A 25,362-nucleotide genomic window follows, 5' to 3' on the forward strand; every position below is an offset into this window, starting at 1 on the left:
GCTTCTGATGACCCGCCAGCTTTTCTGATCGTGAATGGGTCAAGCACATGACGGCCGCCCGTTCAACGAAAAATCCGGAAGTGTGCATGGAGAGGCAGCGGGCTGCATAATCTGCAGAAGTAAGTACCGTTTTACAGATGGTAATTGGGGTGCCTCTTCCAGGCGGGCACAGAGGCGGACCTTTCCCCACAGAATTTTACCGGCCCCCACACCGCAACCCGTGACGTTGAGGTGCCGGTAAAATTCAGCCCAGTGTATTTTGTGGGCTGTCTATCAGTTTTGCTTTTAGCACAGTCAAAGCATGAGAAAAATATAATCTGACCGAGATAGATTATAATTAGCTTAAGGGCTTTGTTTTTATTTCTAGAGGGATAAAATTGAAAAGTAGTTATGCTAAACTTGTATCGAACCTTGATCCGGCCACACCTGGAGTACTGTGTATAATTTTGTTTGCCTGTAAAAATAGAGGCCCTGGAGAGGGTGCAAAAAAGATTTACAAGGATGATACCAGAACTACAAGGTTGTACCTGTCAGGGGAGGATGAACAGGCTGGGTCTCCTCTGGAAAAGCAAAGGGTGAGGGGTGATCTAATAGAGGTCTTTAAAGTTGTGAAAGGTTTTAATAAACACAGAGAGCATTTTCCCACTTGTGGGGAAGAGAAAAACTAAAGGCCATCTTTATAAGATAGTCACCAAAAAATCAAAGAGGGAATTCAGAAGAAACATTTTTACCCAGAGAGTAGTGAGAATATGGAACTCGCTACTACGGGGAGTGGTTGAGGCAAATAGTATAGATGCATTTAAGGGCAAGCTAGCTAAGCACATGAAGGAGAAGAGAATAAAGGGTTACACTGATAGAGTTAAATGAGGAAAGACAGGAGGAGGCTTGAGTGGCGTATAAACACCAGCAAGAACTGGTTGGGCCAAATGGCCTGTTTCTCTGCTGTATATCCTAAGTAATGTAATCCTGTACAATCCTGTTCCATTTTCTTTCAATCAAGGCTTATTTTTAAACTTTAAAAGAAAAATCTTTCCTCATTACAACCAATGGCACTCAGGAGCTATCTTTCTCATTTACAGAGTCACCCATCTTTTAGATTTTTACTTGGGAACGAGGAACTCGAGTTACATGGATGTCTAGTCCACTGTGATAGGATTTATTTTATCAACTTTTAGAGAAGTTGTTTATCACCCCATGTGGGCAGGTAGAGTTTGATAAGTACTTTAAGACTTAAAGTGCTAGAGTAAATCTCAGTGCTTGGGACTTCCTCCTGTATACAAACTGGAGGGTAATTTGACACTGCCTGTAGACAGTCTTTTCTAGCTGGGCTGTGAAGCATGTTACTGCAGGAAACTAGTTGCAGAGATGTGCTTAAAGTTCCTTATCTACGAGCTTTTAGTGGACACCTGAGATCAGTGGGGTCAAGGGTCCAGTTTGAAAAAGAATGCTGTTGTGGTGGAGGAAAGAACACCTTGAATTGTGCAATGCAACACAAATGTGACTGGCGCAGAATATTGTTAAACTCGGCCAAAAGTGTAAACACCGAGGGCTAAGGTTTAAGCTCTATTTTAATTCAAGCTGCAGTTGGCATTGAAAAGGATACAAATAAACTTTGTGTGAGAGATATTGTATCTTTTAAGGAGCTTCAAATATCCAGATAATGCACACAAAGATCATTTTACTGGCAACTTTTCTTTAGCCAACTGATGTGATGATGTGATCATTCTTATTTTAAAGGTGTTTGTGTGTTAGTCATATATACATTAGTATTAATATACATGTATAATTATAATTTTGTGAAGCTCAGTATAGAGCATGAATGTTTAGACCATTTGATATTTTGAAAATTTGAATTGCTGTCATGTTATACAGAAAAATCAATCTTGAAATAAATAATTTATGGCAGCCTGATAGTATTGCACTTTTAGCCCATTAGCTTGTGAATTCAAATTCCAGGCTTGATTGACACATGGGTTTTTGCTCACTGGGAAATGTCCTCTAATTTTGAAACAGGCTCCTGAGTAGGACACAAAGATACCAAATTGATCTATCTCTGAGCAAGGAGAGACTCATCAAAGACTGCTCCAACAAAAGCTACGATATTTGCAGACATGTAGGCAATAGTTTAATATTTCAACAGTTAAAATATATGCATATTTTAAAACCATCGCAGCCTAAATTACTTTTGCCTGCAAATGTAGAATCACAATGCTGTTCAAACTGCTAAAGAATGTACCAAAAATGTCAAAAAATCAAAAATTCCTGAGGACACACACCACAGGCACTTTACCCGTCCACCCACACCCACTGCACCCCACCCAAGAAATTGACTTTTATGCCATTGGACTTCACTTTGTCATCTACATCTATATTTTGTGTGCTCTAGGTTTCTTTCCCTACAACTGATGGACTATTGACTATTTTTGCAGCTTAAGTCACAGTAAGTTCATATCCCACTGCACTCCCATAGTAAATATATATTTTTCTATGTCATGCATAGATTTTTTTTTACAGAAAAACAAATTGAATTGCAGAGTGTGATACCAAAAACACCAATAAAAATCCTTTAATCAGTTGTCTTGATGGCTTTAGTTATGGGCTGTTATTCCAAGTTTTTTCAGTTATATGTTTTTTGAGTTTTGAGTTGCTAGCTTTTTTGAGTTGTGTCACCTTTTGGAAACTGTTATCAGCTTTTCTAGTTTTGCTGGTTGACTTATATGTATTATTCGCCACTTCTTTTCTATATATTATCCTCAGACTTCTTTAAATGAATGAAAAACTGTTGTGATAAAAGGGTTAGTAGAACAAAGGCAGACATTTACACTTAAAAGGGGAGCAGCAACCCTTTAAGTATGACTGGCTCATCCTTTTTCCAACTTGTAGCCAACCAGCTTTCCAGCCTAGCTGCCAGAGTACATGTCTAACAAGCGTTGATACAACCAACCCTTCCTTCTGCTGGTGCAGCTGCACTGGCCACAGTTAAGCATTTTCCTAATTTCTCAAACTCGAAATTAAGATTATATTATATATTGCACTGGATATTTTCCAAAAATAAATTGTTCTTTGTTAATAAAAACAAGAAATGCTGGAACCACTCAGCAGGTCTGGCAGCATCTGTGGAAGGAGAAGCAGAGTTTATGTTTCGGGTCAGTGACCCTTCTTCGCTATTTTATTGCTTAAACTTACTAGACTATTGAGTTGTTGGGATCTCCCTGTTATTTTTTGAATAAGATATTAAACCATTGCTTCACCTGCTTATTCAGGTGGATATTTGAAAAGGAGCAGAAAGTCCTCCTATTGCATAACATTCAGCCCTCAATACCACCAAAATAATGATGTAACTGATCATTTATCTTGTGTATGGAACATTACTGGCGCAGAAAGACTGTCACCTTTGCTGACATGTGGTCGATGAAATCCAGAAGTGATTTGTTGCATCCTTGTTTTCAAATCCCTCCATGGCCTCGCCCCTCCCTATTTCTGTAACCTCCTCCAGCCCCACAACCCTCTGTGGTTTCTGCACTCCTCCAATTCTGGCCTCTTGAGCATCCCAAATTTTAGTGACTCCATCATTGACAGCTGTGCCATTAGATGCCTGGGCCCTAAGCTTTGGAATTCTCTCCCTAAACCTCTCCATCTCTCCTCTCTCTCTCTCTCTCTCTGTCTCTCTCCTCCTTTAAGATGCTCCTTAAAGCCTTCCTCTCGTCCACCCTAATATTTCATTATGTGGCTCGGTGTCAACTTGGTTTGATACTGCTCTTTTGTAGCGCGTTGGGACATTTTACTACATTAAAGGCGCTATATAAAAGCAAGATGTTGTTGTATGAAGCACTTTGCGACGTTTTGTTGACTTGGTTTAATTCTGTATCAATGCAAATTTTTTTAATGAGTTTTCAGGTGCAAACAGGGAGACAAAAATTGAGAGACATCAGTGCCATAGTGCATATAGGCACCTCTGTATACATGCATACTTATCCATAGTACAAGGCATGAACTAATATGATCATAAGAAATACAAGCAGGAGTAGGCCATTCGGCCCCTCAAGTCTGCTCCGGCATTCAATAAGATCATGGCTGATCTGATTGTGGCCTTAACTCTACTTTCCTGCTTGCCCCCCTTGACTCCCTTGTGGATCAACAATCTGTCTAACTCAACCTTGAATATGTTCAATGACCCAGACTCCACTGCTCTCTGGGGAAGAGAATTCCAAAGATTAACAACCCTCTGAGAGAAGAAATTCCTCCTCATCTCTGTCTTAAAAGGGAGACCTCTTATTTTGAAATTGTGCTCCCGAGTTCTAGATTCCCCGATGAGGGGCAACATCCTCTCAGAGTTTCAATAAGATCATCTCTCATTCTTCGAAACAATGAGTATAGGCTCAACCTGCTCAACCTTTCCTCATAAGACAACCCCTTCATTCCAGGAATCAGTCTATTGAACTCTCTCTGAACGGCTTCCAACACAAGTATATCCCTCTTACAACCTCAGAAGATGAGATGCAAAGTATGCAGAAAGCAGTGCTCCTTTATTTTGTTGTACTAAATCTTCATGCATTCAATAGAAGTTGTGTGGCACATTTGTAGTTGTGGCAATGATACATACATGACACCCTATAGATTAATATCCTCTGTGTCAACATTATAGTTGTCAGAGATGAGTTATTTTATTTGCACCATTCTGGAAATGCAAATTTAATCATTTACTTTTTAAAAATTTGTTTGATGTAACTTTGCAGCAAGGCCCGATGGCAGAGCACTGCTTCACCTATTGGTTTGCATTGACTATATTGAGTGTCATGTTTCAGAATTTTTGGACCATTTTCTCACAGAAAGGAATTAAATAAAATACTAATGGTGTGTTTTAAAAGCATAACGTAGTACTGCAAGTGTCGTTTTAAGGAAGAAAGTCTGGGCTGTTGGTAAGTTGCTAAATAGTTAGGCTGCGGTATCTGTCATTTGTCAATCAATGGAGGTGATTTTGGGTGTTCAGTTATTGAGGAGCCTGTACTATGGCTCTGGAAGTGCAACCAATTTTGCCAAAACATATTTTTATTTTCTAAAGGCAGCTGCTGAAGAGTATCTTAGCTTATCTCCAATATGTAAATGATCCATGTACCTGAAAGTTGGTTGTGGCATCTTTGTGGCTGGCTTTAGTCCTCTTAATTTCACTCTTGATCCCTCTAGTTCTAGGCCCATTGTCTCCTTCTGACAGTGGTGTATTTGGAACAGGTTGTTCAGGAAATTGAACTGCCTGAAAACCTCCTGCAAACCTCGGCCTGCAACCATAATGTCAGTTAGAAACAGTAAAGCAACAAGAGATTTAGTCATCAAAATAGTCTCTAATTACTGTGTCCCTGCAGTTCTGATAGAAAGTTCCAAAGTCTGTCTGTAATGAGCTAAATACTGGGGCAAAGATTCTCAACCAAAGAGTCTGAAGTGAAAGGAACTCATTTTTGGACAAAGATATCACTGATCCATTGTGTACAATGATCAGTTGTTTCATAGCTCGCTGAATCCTTCACCTTTACTCTGTATATCCTATAATAATATTCACAATCCATGTGAATAGTGGCAACCCAATAAATGTAATATTATAGTTATATCAATATGTTATATTTGATATTAATTATAAATCTGAGAGCAATAGATTTTTGCTCACCAAGGGTAGGAAGGGTTATGGAGTCAAGGCAGCTAAATGGAGTTCAGATACAGATCAGCCATGATCTCACTGAATGGCTGAACAGACTTGAGGGGCTAAATGGCCTACTCCTATGGGCTGAATTTTCGAGTGGAGGTGGGACCAGAAGTGGGCGAGCCTGCAACTGCCTGCTACCAACCGGCATGCCAGTCTGTCGCCATGGTGCTACCTCCAGGCAATTTTTATTGAGCCTTGATTGGCTGGGCAGGGGGAGAGTTGGGGGTGTGGGTGGATGATGGCTACCCACCTGCCAATTAGGCCAATTAAATAGCCCATTGAGGGCACTTTTCAGAAGCCATGTGGAATTTTCCAGGTGGCAGGCTGGCCTCCCACTGAGGCCGAAGCCCAGCCGATGAATTGAGGCAGCCTCCCAGCGGCAGAATGGAAGGGTCATCGATGTTGCATTGAATTTAACCCACCCCAGCCGCGATTGCCAGAAGGCCACAGCTGTGGTCACAGGCTGCCCTCTGGAGGGGACTCCCCCTCCACAATGACAGTCTGGCATCTGTAGCCACTTTTTTATTTTTAATCTTTGAAAAATTCTTCAGAGGCCGTCTCCACCTTGAGTCGCACACTCGTTCCCCAACTACATCAGCTCCCACCTCTGAGGTTGGGGGTGCCAATCATTCAGTGCTGGAGGGCCTCCGATTGGCCCTTCAGGCTCAGGAGCCCACCCTCTGTCCTTAATTGGACAGCGTTCTCAGAAGTGGCCACTTAATTGGCCGCCTCCTCCAAAATCACCCTCCCAACCACATTTCCTCCCAACGGCAGGATCAGGACCTGGGAACAAAAACCAAGCCCTATGTTTTTACTGCAAACACAGCTTGTGGAGCTACTATTCATTGAAATTGTGTGAGGAAGCACTTTTTGAAAAGTCACTTCTGTCAGACAGGGATTTGTCTACAGCTGCAGCCAAATGTTTTCAAAGCTTAACTATAGTGAATCCCTGTCAACATCAACTCAGACCTGCCAAAGCAACACATGTCCATGCATAGTAAGATGATCCTATCCAGGATGAAACTGATATCTAAAAATAGATGGGAGCATCTGAGAAAACATGTGTTCTGTACTGATCAGGTCAGTCAGGAAAATTTGATGCTAATGGGGTAATGAGGGAAGTGATCTCAAAAGTGTCCTATTGTAAGAATGAAGTAAAATTTTGATTCAAACTGAACTCACCTGCAGTAAAACTAACGAGGAGCATTTATAGTCAACATTTTTTTTTACAAATTGCCTAATTTCCTGAAGTTCATCCATTTATAACTTTGTATAATATTTGATGCTAATTCCACTGGACTAAAAGGGATTGTCCATCGCTGTTCAGCTACTGTATCCAGTCATAGGTCATCCAGGCAATAAATGTAACACTTTAATGGTTCAAATTTCCATTAGGTCATTGCGAGAGAAATTCATGCTCCAATCAGCACAGCAGTTGAAGTGCATTGACCCACTAAGGAATCGATTTCCTCTTTTCAAGAAAAGTGGGAGGATATTCAGGTGGCACAGTGGCGCAGTGGTTAGCACCGCAGCCTCACAGCTCCAGCAACCCGGGTTCGGTTCTGGTTACTGCCTGTTCAGAGTTTGCAAGTTCTCCCTATGACTGCGTGGGATTTTGCCGGATGCTCCGGTTTCCTCCCACAGCCTAAGATGTGCAGGTAAATTGGCCATTGTAAATTGCCCCTAGTGTAGGTAGGTGGTAGGAGAATTGTGGGGATGTGGTAGGGAATATGAGATTAATGTAGGATTAGTATAAATGGGCGGTTGATGGTCAGCACAGACTCGGTGGGCCTAAGGGCCTGTTTCAGTGCTGTATCTCTACCTATCTCTCAGTAAATCTGCCTCTGTGCATATAATGTCCATCTCGTGATATTACTTTCTCAGAGGAAAGAAATGTTAGTTTTCTGTGCTTCTAGCCCTGCTGTGTGAAACTGCACATTTCCACAGTGGTGTTACTGGGCTGTTACTTGCAGAGAAAATGAAGCAATCTCCAATTCTTGCTCAGTCATTGAGTATTTTCAAGGCTGCGGTTGACAGATTTTTGGACCCTAAGGGAATCAAGGGATATGGGGATTGGGCAGGAAAGTGGAGTTGAGCTGGAGGATCTGCCATGATCTTGTTCAATGGTGGAACAGTCATGAGGGGCTATATGACCTACTCCCGCTCCTACTTCTTATGTTTCAAAGAGGGGTTCCATGTTTCTTATGGAATTGTTATTGTGTCATCAGTGCACCTCTGTACAAACATTCTTGCAGTTCCTGACCCAGTCCTGCAATTTGCAAATTATTTGATATTAGTTTTAACTTGATACTTACATCTTGTCAAAAAATTACCTAACAAGAAAACACTGCAAGACACGTGCATTAGTGGTTTATCATAGCAGTGACTGTTTAATACATGTGTGGACAGTAACCAGAGATTGTCAATTCTTTGCACCTTCTCATTTCTTGTTATGTACTCATATTTAAATGTATGTTATCACCATTTTAGAGAGATCTTTGGTTATTTATAAGAGCTTCAAATGACAAAGGTTTGCTTGCAATGGACCCAACATCTCACACAGTAGGAATGTTTGCAATCTGTTAGTTTTGCAACAGACTTCAGATGTTTATGATGGCAGATGTAATCAGTAGAGTGATGGTATCACTGAGTCAACAATGACACTTGTATATTGCCTTTTAGGCCCCAGAAGAGCAGTGCTCTAGCAGATAGCTGCAACCTCTGTAGCAAGATTTTTATTTTAATTAACCTTGCATAGCTTGGACGCTGGCTGAAGAGTCAACAGAAAGATGCACTTGCTTCCTACACCTCCAAACTCTATTCTCTGGCACCACCAAAGGTTGAATCCCATGCACCACCTGAAAATGGAGTTTCACCTGTTTTGCTAAAATGATATGCCATTCACTATGAGAGTACCACATCAGCGTCAGAAGTGCCACATATTATCATTGAACAAGAACCTAAACTATAACACCACATTCCTCTGCTTACAAGCCTGTTTAAAACATTCACCCCATTTTGTACAATGATAGGTGAGCTTCCTGATACCTGGAGTATGGAGTTAGGAACAGGGTGCCTTATGCAGAAAGAATTGGCAGCATATCTGTGTAACTCATTGACTTGCAATGGATGGAACGGTAGGTAATGGATTGATATTGTAAAAAATGCATTCAAAAGACAATGAAATGTATTTCTGCAAAGAAAAGGGATTGAGATTGAAAGATATGTTTAGACGGAGGGTAAGTGGGGGTGGGGGGGGGGGGTGGGTTAATCGATCAAAAGTGCTTAGGCTACACTAGAATGAAATTTAATTTGCATGCTGTCTAGTTTCCACTTATATCAGTTACATGTTTAGATTTTTAAATCTCTTAACTAATGCTGGAATGCTTGGTGCTTAAAACTAAGCATTTTTACATTATGATGTGATTGTTGCAATAAATCAAAAGGCGATAACTTGGGCTGCCAAGTTGTCTAACTGCTGTCAAACGTATTCACAGCACTGACTTACATCATGTCCTTGTGATTTCTCTTCAGCTGTCCCACCAATGCCACTCTACTAGAATTACAGGGCAAGTTTCTAAGTTTACGCTTGGGCCCCAGGTCACCAGGACGCAAGCACATGACTGGGTGATTTAAAACACCAACGGTGCTGTCACATCAGAGGCAGATGCTGAGGGTCTGGCAGCAAGCCTCCAGTTATAAATGGAAGATGACCTCATTCAAGCACACTGTAATGTGGGTGACACCCATCTATGGAGGCCACTCTCTCATGAATATGACATTTAAACCATCATAAATTATCAGTCTAATGTATGACAGCACACATTTACAGAACAACCTATGTCTGCCTAAAGGAGTTCATGTGAATGTTTATCATTTGCTTTTGCCTTGAGTACTGAATGAACTAAACTTGACCCAACACACACGTCCAAACCGTTTTCATCCAACATGGCTTCATGGAGTCCTTTAGGATCCTCACTCATCCTTTGCTGTTTATCTTTCCTATTCCTGAAGGTGTACAAACATTCGCAATGCTTTCCAAGTGCTAACTTCACTTCAGGCATTCTTTGGCTTGACAGCAGAGGATCTACTGCAAAATCCTAGGATACCATTGACAATTGAAAAATTGGTGCTGAAGTCATTACTTGCAAGTCCAAGGTACAACTTTTGTTTGAGCTGTTTCATCTTTTCACTGGCGTAGCTCCGTAACTGTAGCCATGAAATAGCGTTAACTTACACTTAAATTGGTAATGCTTTGTAGAGAGTTTCTCTTTTACATTATTATACGTTTTGCAACAGAAGTTTTTACTTTAAATGTGAACTTTAGGAACTGCTTTTGGCTTTGTGGTCCTTGTAGTTTGGATTTTTGTGAACTGTATTAAAATATCTCCCTAGATTGACAGGAAAATGGTTGCATTAGGGTTATCATCAAATGAGACATTTGGAAGGCCCATCATGAAGGCAGGACATGCACAATGAAAGTACTTGATCCCAGAGCCCTGTTAATGATGTCGCTATACAACCCCTTCCTCCTGCTTGTACATTGCTCCTAAGCTTCATATGGTCATCATGGACCACAGAGGTGCCACTGAGAAGAATTCGCATCTGCAGCCATTGCATCCCTCGCTCCTTCTGGGCTCCTAAGCTTCATATGGTCATCATGTAATATTTCCCAAGTTCGCAGCTGACTCAAAACTAGGTGGGAATGTGTGTTGTGAGGAAGATGCAAAGCGGTTTCAAGGGGATTTGGACAGACTTAGTGAGTGGCCAAGAATGTGGTAAATGGAATATAATGTGGAAAAATGTGAGGTTATCCATTTTGGTAGGAGGAATAGATGTGCAGAGTATTTCTTAAATGGTAAGAGATTAGAAAGTGTAGATGTACAAAGGGTCCTGGGTGTCCTTGTCAATAAATCACTGAAAGCTAACATGCAGGTGCAGCAAGCAATTAAGAAGGCTAATGGTGTGTTAGCCTTTATCGCAAGAGGATTTGAGTACAGGAGTAGTGAAAACAAGAAATTCTGGAAATACTCAGCAGGTCTGGCAGCATCGGTTCCGAAGAAGGGTCACTGACCCGAAACGTTAACTCTGCTTCTCTTTCCACAGATGCTGCCAGACCTGTGGAGTATTTCCAGCATTTCTATGGTCCCCTTACCTTAGGAAGGATATTACTGCCATAGAGTGCAGCAGAGGTTCACCAGACTTGTTCCCGGAATGGCGGGTCTGTCCTATGAAGAGAGATTGGGGAAACTGGGCCTTTATTCTCTAGAATTTCGAAGAATGAGAGGTGATCTCATTGAAACCTACAAAATACCTAAAGGGATAGACAGGGTAGATGCAGGTAAGATGTTTCCCCTGCTTGGGGAGTCTAGAACCGGGCGTCACAATTTCAAAATAAGGGGGAAGCCATTTAGTGACAGAGATGAGGAGAAATGTCTTTACTCAAAGGGTTGTGAATCTTTGAAATTCTCTACCCCAAAGGGCTGTGGAAGTTCAGTCATTGAGTATGTTTAAAGTAGAGATCGACAGCTTTCTAAATACCAATGACACAAGGGGATATGGGGATATTGTGGGAAAAAGGCATTGAAGTGGATGATCAGTCATGATTGTATTGAATGGCGGAGCAGGCTCGACGGGCTGAATCACCTACTCCTGCTCTTATGTTCCTATGTTCCTATTTGTTGTATCCTTTGTGAATGGATACTCTAACCCAAAGCTAAACAAACCTGGACTGAAAAAGATCCCATTTGTTGCAAAGATTATGCAAAATAGCCAAACTTTGGGACCTGAAGTAAGTTTGACTTTCATCTGTTTCATGTTTCCAAACATTGTCGCACAGAATGCAGTGCTTAAGGAAATGGACAGTGTGGTAGCAACCAAGAAAGAATGATCATTGTACAGCAATTGTAGTCATCCTCCTACTTATGGATTGGCTGTGGAATATTAATAGTTTTTGTAAGTAACAAAGGCTGCTGGTTCACATATGATTTTGGTGGTTTCAATCTGTGAGCAAAATTTCCCACGCAAGTGAAAAGGGTCAGCCAATAAACCTTTAAATCAGCTGTGAACTTCAACTGGGGAACATGTAAACACCTTCATTAGTTATGAAAATGCAAATACAGAAGTTCACTGAGCAAAGTTGCTGCACAATTTGCAGTAGAGTGAGAGAATTCAATGTTACTGACAATATCTTGGAAGCCCTATTACAAAGAGTTGGGGATAGGAACTGCACACTTTATGGTGCTGATGGCCAGTCTCAGAAGTGACTTGGTGCATCAAATATGGGAGGAGATGACAGAAAACAAAAGAAGCAAAGTCCCAGATTTAATTGACTCACATGCACTTCACAGCCCATGAAGATCTGGAACACCAGAATCCCAGTGAACTGTAACTGAAACCATGCAGGTAGTTCATCAATGGAAAATCATGCTGCCAATTCACTATTACTTGTTTTTTGTAGACCTTCAACAAGGCAATCGCTTAGAGGGAATACTAAGTGAAGTGATTTTTAAAAAATTCAATCATGGGATATGAGCACTTCTGGTAAGTCCAACATTTATTGCTCATCCCTAATTGCCCTAGAGAAAATGAGAAAATGTTATGTTGTTCACTTTGGCAAGAAGAATAAAAAAAGCAGAGTATTACTTACTCGGAGAATGACTGCAGAATTCTGAATGCAGAGGGATCTAAGTGTTCTAGTGCAGGAGTCACAAAAAGTTAGAATGCAGGTATAGCAGGTAATAGAATGCTATCCTTTATTATGAGAGGAATTGAAAATAAAAGTAAGGATGTTATGCTTCAGTTATACAGTGCATTGGTGAGACCACATCTCGAATACGGTGTGCGGTTTTGATCTCCTTATTTAAGGAAGGATGTAAATGCATTGGAGGCTGTTCAAAGGAGGTTTACTAGATTGATAACTGGAATGAGCGGGTTGTCTTATGAGGAAAGGTTGGACAGACTGGGCTTATGTTCACTGGAGTTTAGAAGAGTGAGGGAGACTTGATTGAAGTTTATAAGCTCCTGAACGGTCTTGACAAGGTGGATGTGGAAAGGATGTTTCCTCTTGTGGGGGAGTCCAGAACTAGGGGGCACTGTTTTAAAGTTAGGGGTCACCCTTTTAGGGTAGAGATGAGGAGAAATTTTTCTCTTAGAGGGTTGTGCGACTTTGGAACTCTCTGCCTCAGAAGGTTGTGGAGGCGGGGTCATGAATATTTTTAAGGTGGAGGTAGATAGATTCTTGTTAGGCAAGGGAATCAAAGGTTATCGGGGGTAGATGGGAGTGTGGAACTCGAAACACAAACAGATCAGCCATGATCTTATTGAATGGTGGAGCAGGCTCGAGGAGCCAAATGGCCTACTTCTGCTCCGAATTCATATGTTTGTATGTTCATGGAAGGTGGTGGTGAGTCACCTTCTTACAACTGTGTGGATTTCTACCCCATTTTAAAGGTCATTTAGAGTCAACCACCTTGCTTTGGGTCTGGACTCACATATAGGCCAGACCAGGTAAGAACAGCAGATTTCCTTCCCTAAAGAACATAAGTAAACCAGATGCATTTTTATACCAATCCAGTAGTTATATGACTACCATCACTGATACTAGCTTTTTATTCAGATTTATTTAATTCTCTAAATTTAATTTTCTCTGGATTACACGTTGGTAGCATAACCCCTATCCTACTGTTCCCACATTGTGCCAAACATCTAGGCACAGGCATAAAGGTACTCCTTAATGTCAACTCAAGCTACCATCATCAACACTCTGTTTAAATGCACTATAATTGATTTAAACGTTGTGTGGAGGATTTGTTATCAGTCGCAATAAAATGAATACCCATCATATGATGGCAATAGATATTATTTGAAGAACTGAGCATGAAAAGGAAATTTCGAAAGGAAATTGGATTGTCACTCGGGGAAATAAACTTGCTGGACTATGGGGATAGAGCAGGGGAATGGGACTGACTAGATTGCTCTATGGAGAGCCGGTGTGGACTTGATGAGCCAAATGGCCTCCTTCTGTGCCATAATGACTCTATGGGCGGAATTTTATGCTCCCACCCATGGCGATTAGAGTACTATATCCTCACTCTATAGGAAGGATACTGAAGCTTAGAGAGGGTACAATATGGATTCACCAGGATGCCGCCTGGTGGAAAGAAATACAAATACAAAAAGAGACTTGACAAATTGCAGATCGCAGGCAATATTTTAGAACTGGTGATCAAAAGGTGGGATAGGGTGGATGGAGGCAGACCAATTCCAATCGTTGAGGGGTCAAGAATGAGGGACCGTAGATAGTGGTTGAAGTAGAAGCTATGTCAACATTCAACATTAGATTGGATATAGGGTGGGTAAATGTGATCAGAACTATTTGTCGTATGGAGGGTAACTTTCAACAGGGCTGGTACAGCTTAATGTTATTTTTCCCATGTTCTTACTTGTGTGTATTTCAATATGTATCAAACTTCTCTTCAGAAACGCAGGGTTTTTAATGACAGTTCTGTTAGGTGGAAGTGGAGAGCCTATATCAATCCTAACTGTTTCAAAGAAGGCCTTGAAATGACTCACTGTGTCAACTCTAGGAAAATTGGAACCAGCTGCCATTTTGCTTGGCAAACGTTAGAAACTAGAAAAAAAAAATTCTTGCCAGAAGATGAAAATAGCCCTCAAATATCTCAGGCCTTGAAATTACACCATGGGATAATTGTGTAGAAGCACTTAACATTGGTATAAAATTTCTTCCTTCGCTATTTTAACAGCAGTAGTAACTGAGCATTAACCCGTATATTTTAAACAGATGATGCTTTCATTAAAATTGTAGGGCAAGGCATTCCGCATGAACATGTTAAGCATTCATACAATATTATCCTACAGCCATTCCAAGACCTTAGTGAGTTAGGGAGATATTTTCCTTTTTTGGCAGGAAATAATTGTGTTTTTTTCATAGATTTTTATGTCCATCAATCAAAATGATAGATGGTCATAATTTTCCTGCAATTGATTCTGTGAAATGCAACTTTGATTGGGAATAACAGAAAGCAATCAATCATTATGGACCTACAAAAAATGTTGCTTTCTCACTAAGGCGTCTAAATTGTTATTTAACTCAAATCAGTAGTGAATATTTTGTTTATCCAGATATGAACTTATAAGAGAGAGCAGTACAGTTGTGTCTTAGTCTCCAATTTGTAAATCTAGATTTAATGATTGAAACATGGAGCAGGATGTTTGTCCCATATGGGGGGGCGAGTACTGAGGCGGGTGGGCACAGAAATTCGCGTCACTGGCCAGCGTGCCGGTTTGTCGGCACCATCCCACCCCCAGGCCATTTTCCTGGAGGTGGGATTGGCGGCCAAAGGGCGGGTCCCCAATTAAGGATACTTAATGACCTATTGACCTATTTTCAGAGGCCAAGTGAAGTTTTCCAGTCGGCCTGTGGGTCAGGGACTGGACCAACTTCCTGTAGGCGGCCTCCCAGCAGCAGACCAGGGGAGCAGAGCTACAGGCAGGATTTGATACCCTCCTCACCTCCCTGGTTACAGCTGCAGCTGCAGGCCACGCCATGGAGGAGCTTCCCCTCCACAATGCTGGCCCAGCTGCTGAGGCCATTTTTTAATTTAAAAGTTTTTAAATATGCAGAGAGGACACTCAAAATCAAGGCGCCTTCTCTCTCTCTCTTACCTGAACTGTAGGCTGCTGCTCCTTCTGTGCCGGAGGGCCTCCTATTGGCCCTCCAGCTTCAAGGCCTGCCCCCTGCCTCAACCCCACCACCCCTGGCTTTAATTGGACGGTGAGCCATTAATTGACCAATTTGGGAAAATCATTGCCAGGTGACTGTTTCCCACACAGTGTGTGGTGTGACCCCCATTTGACCCCGATGTTGGGATCTAGACCCAAAAGGCAAAATTCTGCCTTTTGACATTCTGATAAGTGATATATTGGTGAGAATAATTCTTTTTCTGGATGCTACAGGCCAGCTAACTACAACTTAACATCAAAGAAAAAGATAACAACATGTGCCAGATTATGTAAACTTGGGATCTGATAAGGACTCCAATGTTGCAGTGGCCACAGACTTATAGAACATTCAGCGCGTCGTACCCCTTCCTGTTCCTGAAGGCTCCTGCCTGCTCTGCAGGAGCCTTGGTGACCACATGCGTGCGATCAATTACCACCCGCACTTGAGGGAATCCAACAATGGCCCCGATTCCTGTCGCACTCTCAGCCTGACTAGCCTGATCAGTGCGATACATGATGTACTGCCCTGCCCTCTGGTACATCGCATCTGTCGCCTGCTTGATGCAGCGATGGGCCACTGACTGGGAGATCCCTCAGATGTCTCCAGACAATCCCTCGGTTACAATAATAAGGACTCCATAGAATCATAGAACGTTTACGGCACAGGAAGAGGCCACTTGGCCCATTGAGTCTGTACCAACCGGAAGACAAAAAGAGCCACCCAGCCTAATGCCACTTTCCAGCATTTGGTCCGTAGCCCTGCAGTGCATATCCAGACTCCAAAGCTAGTCGAGATGAAATTTCACACTGTAAAAGTCCACAAAAGAATGCCTATGTTACGAATGTGAAAAGGCAGCATAGGCACATTGGATGTAAATATATCTGAATTACAGATATAACAATTTCATTTTTACTGAATGCTGATAATGAGTTTATTTCAATTTGAAAAAGTATTCTCACCTAATATGGGCTTAATTGAACATATTTACACATAAATTAAAAGGGCTTCTTTGGCAAAAATGAGGCATGTTGTCAATGATGTATTATATTATTAACTAAGTGGCAGCTTTGGAGCTGAAATGAGATTCCGTTGAAGAAATGAAAGAAAGAAAGGCTTGTATTTACATAGCATCTTTCATGACCTCAGGATATCCCAAGCACTTTACAACCAATGAAGTATTTTTGAAGCATAGTTGTAACCGAGGGATTGTCTGGAGACATCTGAGGGATCTCCCAGTCAGTGGCCCATCGCTGCATCAAGCAGGTGACAGATGCGATGTACCAGAGGGCAGGGCAGTACATCATGTATCGCACTGATCAGGCTAGTCAGGCTGAGAGTGCGACAGGAATCGGGGCCATTGTTGGATTCCCTCAAGTGCGGGTGGTAATTGATTGCACGCATGTGGTCACCAAGGCTCCTGCAGAGCAGGCAGGAGCCTTCAGGAACAGGAAGGGGTACGACGCACTGAATGTTCTATAAGTCTCTGACCACCGCCAAAGAATCCCGCAGGTGTGTGCAAGGTTCCTGGACATCTGTCATGACTTGTACCTCCTGAGACAGTCACAGATGCCTCAGCTTTTCAGGCCACCCACATGCCTCTGTGGTTGGACACTGGAGGTGAAAAGGGGTACGCTTTAAAGAAGTGGCTGCTTACACCCGTGCGGAACCCAAATGCCGAGGCAGAGGACAACGGCAACCGCTGCCATGTGACTATAAGGGTCACCATTGAACAGGCCATAGGCTTGTGAAAATGAGGTTCAGATTCCTGCATAGATATGGGGGAGGCCTGAAATACACCCGCAGGTCTGATGTGAAGAGGCATTGACATGCGGCCAGGGAGACACACAACTCACTCATAGGCACACACATCTGCTGAAAGACTGTTAAACGCCCTGGAGATGAATCAGTCTTCTCCCTGAGGTAGCCTTGGTGACCTTTCATTAAACTCTTACCATCTCAGTGACCCTATCATTACATCATTCCAAGGGCTACATTCACCACTGCCCTCATTCTGTGCACATCTTTTCATGGCCTCCATCTCAAAGTGCTCACCATCTGGTAACGGCCCACTAATGCACAAATGAACAGATAAACCCTGAAAGGATGCATTACAAGACCTTTAATTTTCCACATACATCTAATGTTTTGGCATTCAGCAATAAACTATCACCCAGTGAGACCCCAAGTGCTACGAGGTGGATTTGCACGAGTGCTTCCAGGTGCTCCTGTGCTGTGTTCTCCTGGCGCCTGCAGTTGATGTAGAGGCAGACTGCTGCCTTTTCTGCTGCATTGCATGAGATGGTCACAGCAGATGTCCTCTAGGTGCCTGAGCCCTTAAGTGGCCCGTCACATGGGTGGCCGCCTACCTCTGTGCAGGGGCTGTATCTGTCATTGGGGCTTTTCACAGTGTTCATGTTTCTGCCAAAGGGGCCAAGGATCCACCGTCAACACAAAGAGCACCTTATATAGAGTCCATGACTCTGCTCCTTGAGCGGAGTCCCCATAGGCTAAAGCCGCTCCTCGACCCTTTCAAGGCCGACCTGCCCTTCTCTGCTTACCTGGCATGGTCGAACATCTGGCAACAGGTCCAGGTATCTCAGGGCCATCTCACTTACCCATCGCTCAATACAACTCATAGATGAGGCTATACTGTGGAGCAATGCCCACCGCCTGCATCCAATGGTTGGTGTGCAGCATGTCGCTCTCCTTGAAGGTCACCACTCTCTCAATGGAGGAGGGCATGGTGCCACTCGTGGTATGGATGGCCTCCTCCATTGTATACACATGAATGTAAACAGCTTCTGGAAACTCTGCCAGATGCCAACACATTTCACACTGCCACTCCAGCATCTGCTGCTTTGCTGATGACTCCTGAGGTTCGCTATCTGTGTGAAGCTGAGGCCCTTCCTTAATCCTCTGATGGGGAGTGGCCACAGCTGTCACTGCCTCCATCACCTGCTCATGCACATCAGTGGCGTAGTCACCGACTGGTCCTGCCCTTCCTAACCACGTGTCAATGCCCACTGATGTATGAGTATCTGTGCTGATGATGGTGTGCTAGCCCAATATAACACTGTCTCCTCAGATGGCAAATCTCCCTCTGATGTCCCTGCACCTTCATTGATCCCTCATCCACCACTGGACTTGAGGAAGAGACAAGAGTGTTGTTAACGAGTTGTGCTTTCAACCAACTACTGCTGCCCGTCCTTGATCTGGAGCTTCCTGTGTTCATCAGAAACACCATGGGTAGTGCTCATCAGAAAGTTTGGTGCCTGCATCCATCACATTACTCACTCTCTATGGGCTCCACACCTGCCTTACACTCACTGACAGGCTGCCCTGCTGCAACCCATCCTATTTCCATTGCCTCCTCCTCCATCAGTGTCATCATGAATGGCACAACACCGCCAGTTCTTCTCCGCAACCAAGCTCTGTGAACGCACTTCTCCTGCAAACACATCAATACAGTGTCACTCTTGTCTCCTAGCTCAGCTGCGCTCATCAGCCTGTGCCATTTTCCATGTCCATCATTGTACCACTTGGAGGCCTGCTGTAAGCTGCCATTCAGCCTTGTCAATGCAGAGATCAACCCTGACTGACCAGGGGCCTCCGGTGTGAGTAAACTCTGCGTCTCACTGTAAACCCTGGTCATGCCCAATGCATGGGTCAGCCAGCCTGCTTCACATCTCATATGCACCATTTAGGACATGAAGGGCTGTGAGCTTGCTATTATGAATGCCACTCACCTTGCCAGACCATACAAGGTCATTGAAATGCTATTGGCACTGCACCCATGTTCGTACAACCACCCCGCAGCTGCTGACTTTCTTAGCCTCTTCCAGCCATGCCTCCTTTGTGAGGCTAACTGGGTCTTCCTCCAGTCCACTGGGAAGAGCACCTCCCTCTGTTCTCTCGCTGCCTGCAGGAGCACCTTCAGGGACGTGTTACTGAACTGTGAAGCCTCCCGTCCTTTGACTGCCATTCCTGCACAGCCTCCCTTGTGTAGCACCAGTACCCCCCACAACCCTTCCAATGCCCTCTATTATGTATGCAGACTATATGAAGGCTGCAGAGAGCACGTTAACCATGATACCTTCCTTTGACCTGCCGGAACTTTCTCCCAGCCACCATCTGTTATTGGCCGGCTCCCCCACCTACTGATCATTAATTAGCTGCAGATGGGAAAATCCTCGAGGATTCTCTGCCACCCGCCCCTGTGTCCATGCATCCCATATTTGGCTCTGACATTGGGACTTCCCCTCGATTGGGATAAATCTGCCCATTAAGTCAGAGACTGCACTATACCACCTGATACCTAGCGGCCCGTCCAGTCAGTAATGGTAAGTCTATTCCTGACTTCAAATAACCACTCTCAAAATAAAAGTGATGTTATGCATTTCCAGGCATGACAAGATTATCAGACAGGAAGTATGTTTGGCAAACAGGAAATGAATGCTGGGCTCACGACTTTTAATATATAGATTTATTAGCAGCTCTCCCATGACATTGCTTAAGATAAGTTAGAGGATATCAGGTTTTATAAGGACAGGAGTATTATAGTATGCGATACATATTGTAGATTTTGATGCTGAGGTGGAACCTTGCCTTTTATGGTAATAAACTTTGTTGCGAAAGCACAGGTTAAGGTCAGTCAGATCTTAATTGCTATTTCATTATGAAACTTTATAGATGTGAAATTGCTTATAAGTTTCAGGTTCCAAATGAATTATGAACCTTCTAACTTTTTTTTTAAAGGGCATTTTTTGATGTATGAAATACTACCAATGCATGCTAAATGAAACAGTTTTTGTATGTAAGAAATCTTATGTCTGTGGGTACTTCCTGTCAACTTCTTTGATCCTAGATTTATTTGTCCATATTTATAATGAAAATAACTAATATAAACTTTTCACACTGTAATTACACACTCCTGTATGTGGAGGTGTTACATTGCCACCCCTGGTGTAATTACAGGTTTACATAGGAGATTTTCACTCTGAGAATTTATAACAGGAATATATAACTGAGAGAACATATGACTTTAAAATGAATTATGTCTGTATCCAATTATCTCACATCCTCTTCTCCCACTTTACCTGAAGATTACACCTAGTCTTGACTTGGCATGTTCTTTGCCACAGGAGACCAACTAATACATAACACGTCATTTCACCTACTCAACTGAAAATACTGACATGTGAAAGTGTATGTTTCCACGCATATCAGCAGCCCTCTGTTACTTTGCTAAAGAAGCCATTCTTCTCCTGTGAGCTTAGGTAATGAGAATCAGCAAGTTCTTTGCACATGCCGGCTTTATAGCCAGCACTGATCCAAACCTCATCCAATACTCGCAGCATCCCATTTCCCAGCAGGAGTCACTGGCTAACAATAGGATTGGTTACTTTTCTCTCCCACCCCCTCCTCCATCCTGCACCCTCACTCACCCGAGGGCACTGAAGCCAATTGCAGCATCTCCATCGTTCCCCTGATTAACACGAGCTAACTCAGCTGAAGCTGAGTACTTTCTTATTTTCTGCCTCAACACCATACTACATAAAGCACTGACTCTGAGCCACTGGGGAGCACATTTACAATTAAATTAGATGGTGTTAGTTATCCCTCATTTTCATAGAATCATTGTTACAGCATAGAAGGAGGCCATTTGGCCTGTCGAGCCTGTGCTGGCTTTCTGCATGAGCAAATTAGCTAGCCTCACTCCACCCTTATCCAATTCCCTTTTGAAAGCCACAATTGAATCTGCCTCCACCACAATCTCAGGCAGTGCATTCCAGATCACAAAAACTCACTGTGTAAAAAGGTTTTTCCTCATGTTGCCTTTGGTTCTTTTGCCCTTCACCTTAAATCAGTGTCCTCTGGTTCTTGATTCTTCAGTCAATGGGAACAATTTCTCTCTATTTACTCTGTCCAGACCCCTCATGATTTTGAACACCCCGATCAAATCTCCTCTTCTCAGAGTACAATCCCAGCTTCTCCAATCTCTCCACATAACTGAAGTCCCTCATCCCTGGAATTGTTTTTGTAAATCTTTTCTGCACCCTCTCGAATGCCTTCACATCCTTCCTAAAGTGTGGTGCCCAGAATTGGATACAATACTCCAGTTGAGGCAGAATCAGTGTTTTATAAAGGTTCATCATAACTTCCTTGCTTTTGTACTCTATGCCTCTATTTATAAAGCCATTTATCAACAGAGCTTTAATGAGACACTGAGCTTCTTGGACTGTGTCACCATAGCCCCATTTTGTATTGATTTTTATCTGAAAATTTGCTTTAACATCTCACGCTGAAGAGTGCCTGCAGAGTCTCATCGACAGGTTTGCGGCTGCCTGCAATGAATTTGGCCTAACCATCAGCCTCAAGAAAACGAACATCATGGGGCAGGACGTCAGAAATGCTCCATCCATCAATATTGGTGACCACGCTCTGGAAGTGGTTCAAGAGTTCACCTACCTCGGCTCAACTATCACCAGTAACCTGTCTCTAGATGCAGAAATCAAGCGCATGGGAAAGGCTTCCACTGCTATGTCCAAACTGGCCAAGAGAGTGTGGGGAAAATAGCGCACTGACACAGAACACAAAAGTCCGAGTGTATCAAGCCTGTGTCCTCAGTACCTTGCTCTTTGGCAGCGAGGCCTGGACAACGTATGTCAGCCAAGAACGACGTCTCAATTCATTCCATCTTCGCTGCCTCCGGAGAATACTTGGCATCAGGTAGCAGGACCGTATCTCCAACACAGAAGTCCTCGAGGCGGCCAACATCCCCAGCTTATACACACTACTGAGTCAGCGGCGCTTGAGATGGGTTGGCCATGTGAGCCGCATGGAAGATGGCAAGATCCCCAAAGACACATTGTACAGCGAGCTCACCACTGGTATCAGACCCACCGGCCGTCCATGTCTCTGCTTTAAAGACGTCTGCAAACGCGACATGAAGTTCTGTGACATTGATCACAAGTCGTGGGAGTCAGTTGCCAGCGTTCACCAGAGCTGGCGGGCAGCCATAAAGGCGGGGCTAAAGTGTGGCGAGTCGAAGAGACTTACCAGTTGGCAGGAAAAAAGACAAAAGCGCAAGGGGAGAGCCAACTGTGTAACAGCCCCGACAAACAAATTTTTCTGCAGCACCTGTGGAAGAGCCTGTCACTCTAGAATTGGTCTTTATAGCCACTCCAGGCGCTGCTCCACACACCACTGACCACCTCCAGGCGCTTACCCATTGTCTCTCGAGATAAGGAGGCCAAAGAAGATATTTTGTTGCTTTCGTGTTGGGATAAGATTAGCTTTTAGCTGGTTCTATGTATGTGCCATAATTCCTGTTGTTAGATAGCTGAATACTAAAAGTGTCCAGCTCTCAGCATTCTGCAGGCAAGAGGGAGCTGTGTCAGCCACAATTATGTTTCCTCCAAAGCTTTGATTTCAACCAGTAACAGAGGCCAATATTATTCTCTGCTAGCAAAAAGTGGTTTTGTTGTTACCCAAAGCCAAATGTTTTGCCCCAGGTCATATATCTGGTTTCTAGAACACTACACATTTAACAAGCCAGAACTGGATATTTGGAAAACTGCATTTCAAAACACATACTGCAGCTTTAAACATCCTTTTAGGCATTGCTGTTTAGCTGAGTATTACTTTATCACTTAATTTACTGTCCTTTAATGAGATATTAAATCTAGATTCTCTCTGTCTCCCATAATTATAAATGTACAGAACAGACCATCGCACCAGGGATCCAAGACCCAAGAAATCTATTCATTACCCTATTTCACTGGTAATACCAGTTTCAAAGTGTTCAATTTTGGGGGGAAATGATTCATCATTACTGTAAAATAACAGACAAGAATGGTATCATACTAATATCAGCAATAGTAATTTATAGATTACCACAACATACCTGATTCTCAAGGATGTGAATATATCGAGCTTAATGACATATGTTCTATCACGTGAAGTATATTAAAAAATGATATACACAACAATCCAAATAGTTTATCTGGCTTTGCTCACTGCAAATAGGTGAGAGGTTGTCTGTTGTAGTTGTCCAACATTGGGAGTGGGATGTGATGTTTTGATGGGGCCAACAAGAGGCTTAGGATGCAAACAGTATAGTGTAAAAATATCTGTTCAGTACGGTGCCTACCACAGAGCCTTCATCAGAAAATGGTTGTCCACCTAGTCTTGGCCTTAACATCAATTTGTCCTGTTAACAGCTAATGTGTGCTATGAACAGCTTAACATGAAGTGAAGGCTGTTTTTCTCTAAATAGCAACTTTTCTTTATCATTTATCACCAGTGTTGGGATTGATTAGTATATTCAGGATGGAAAATGTTAGCTTGTAGGATAGTTTTCCAGCTTTAAGGAATTTCACTGTGTTTAAACCAGCCTGTGATAAGGGTTTGCTTAACTCACTAAGCTGTTATAGCAGTCAAATCCTTTGTTACAAAAAATGCACTTTATTCAACTTCATCTGAAGCTATGAATTTCTAGATCAATTTCTTTCTTTATATGTCATTTTGCTACAGGGTAACAGCATGACCATGGTCCATTATGAACTCACCCTTTAAATATTGCTTCACAAATTGTTGAACAGTGTCCAATTATTCAGTGTTTATTGCACTCTGACTGTCTACTAAATTGCTGTAAATCTTTAAATCATGATCAGTAACCACAATGCAAGTCATTCTTTTTCAGTTTTCATCTCTCCTGTCCTGAAGCGATTCTTTCTGCAGTAGTCCCAAGGGTGTCTGAACTCCCACAGTGTCTTTCACAAGTGGCCAGTTATTATGTGTGAGTCTAGGTATTTATTGTTACCAGGCTGTTTGAATACACAGGACATAACAGCAGAGCTCAATCCTACTGTCTTCAGACACACTCTTTCCAGCAATGGTAACTGAATAGTGAACTGGACAAGTAATCCTGGCACTGAAACCAATTAGTTACCCTAACTGTGATCCCACCTCACATCACTAACTCAGTACAAACTGGGAATCAAACATGGGATCTACATAGTATTGAGACAACCCATAAAATAATGAGATCATTTTGTAAAAATGTCTTGCTAGATGAAAAATTCACTCAGCAAATATGAGGAGTATCCCGACACAGTGACAGTAATTGAGTTTACTCTAATCTACAGCAGTTTTTGTAAAAATTCCATGCTGTATTGTGGCTCAGGGTGCTTTACTTGTGCAAAACAGTACAGCCCTTTAAAAAAGAGTTCCTAAAGGTACTTTGTGTGATGCCTTTCAATGATTGTAGATTCTCTGTCAGTTATTACAAACAAGAATGTGTTTTTTTTCTTCATTTGCATTATTATCGCATCTCACATTCTCCAAAATTGATGCTAGCAGCCTCTAGGGAGCACCTGAGGTCAGGCTAGTGGCTGATCTGTGACTTTTCTACCTTTTCCTCTGAGCAAATGAGCACTGTGTATCAGGAGTTCCAGTCACAGTATGGGGAAGCCATAAAATACACAGCCTCCCAGCACATTATTTGCTACTCAGTTGTCCTTGGCTCCACTGAGCACCTTGGCACCTTTCAAGCCTTCACACTCAACAATGTATGGCACCTGCAATTGCATTAACAAACCCTAAATGTTTGAGACTAACAAAAAGTGAAATCCTATTTGAACTTGACAGATGTTTCATGATGTTGCACCTTTCCAAAACCTCTACCAATCTTAAAGTATTTAACTTTAATAATGAACCTCACTAATTCATTTACAATTTAGCACAGATAAGCTGATGGCAAACTATGCAGAAAGATTTCTTCTGTTTGCAATTTACAGCAAAATCTTAAACTTGCTTATAAAAATTACATTTACGAGTTCAATATAAATAACAAAGAGCAGAAATCTTCCTTGTAAATGTCATTTACATTTTTGATAAAATTGCATTTTTTTCTGTCTCA

At 42.5% G+C, this 25,362-nt stretch overlaps 1 protein-coding gene across 1 annotated transcript in view; it reads left to right on the forward strand.

Annotated features, from left to right (window-relative positions):
* LOC137347010 (transcription cofactor vestigial-like protein 2) overlaps positions 1–25,362 on the forward strand; it is a 125,783-nt gene that overhangs the window by 68,435 nt on the left and 31,986 nt on the right. Inside the window, exons 3-4 of the mRNA XM_068011008.1 lie at positions 9,710–9,853; positions 12,156–12,238. The gene's annotated coding sequence lies outside the window, so the exon portion shown is untranslated. The remainder of the gene's footprint in view (positions 1–9,709; positions 9,854–12,155; positions 12,239–25,362) is intronic.

The sequence above is a fragment of the Heterodontus francisci genome, chromosome 31 (assembly GCF_036365525.1).
Source record: "Heterodontus francisci isolate sHetFra1 chromosome 31, sHetFra1.hap1, whole genome shotgun sequence".
In the NCBI taxonomy this organism is placed as follows: domain Eukaryota; kingdom Metazoa; phylum Chordata; class Chondrichthyes; order Heterodontiformes; family Heterodontidae; genus Heterodontus; species Heterodontus francisci.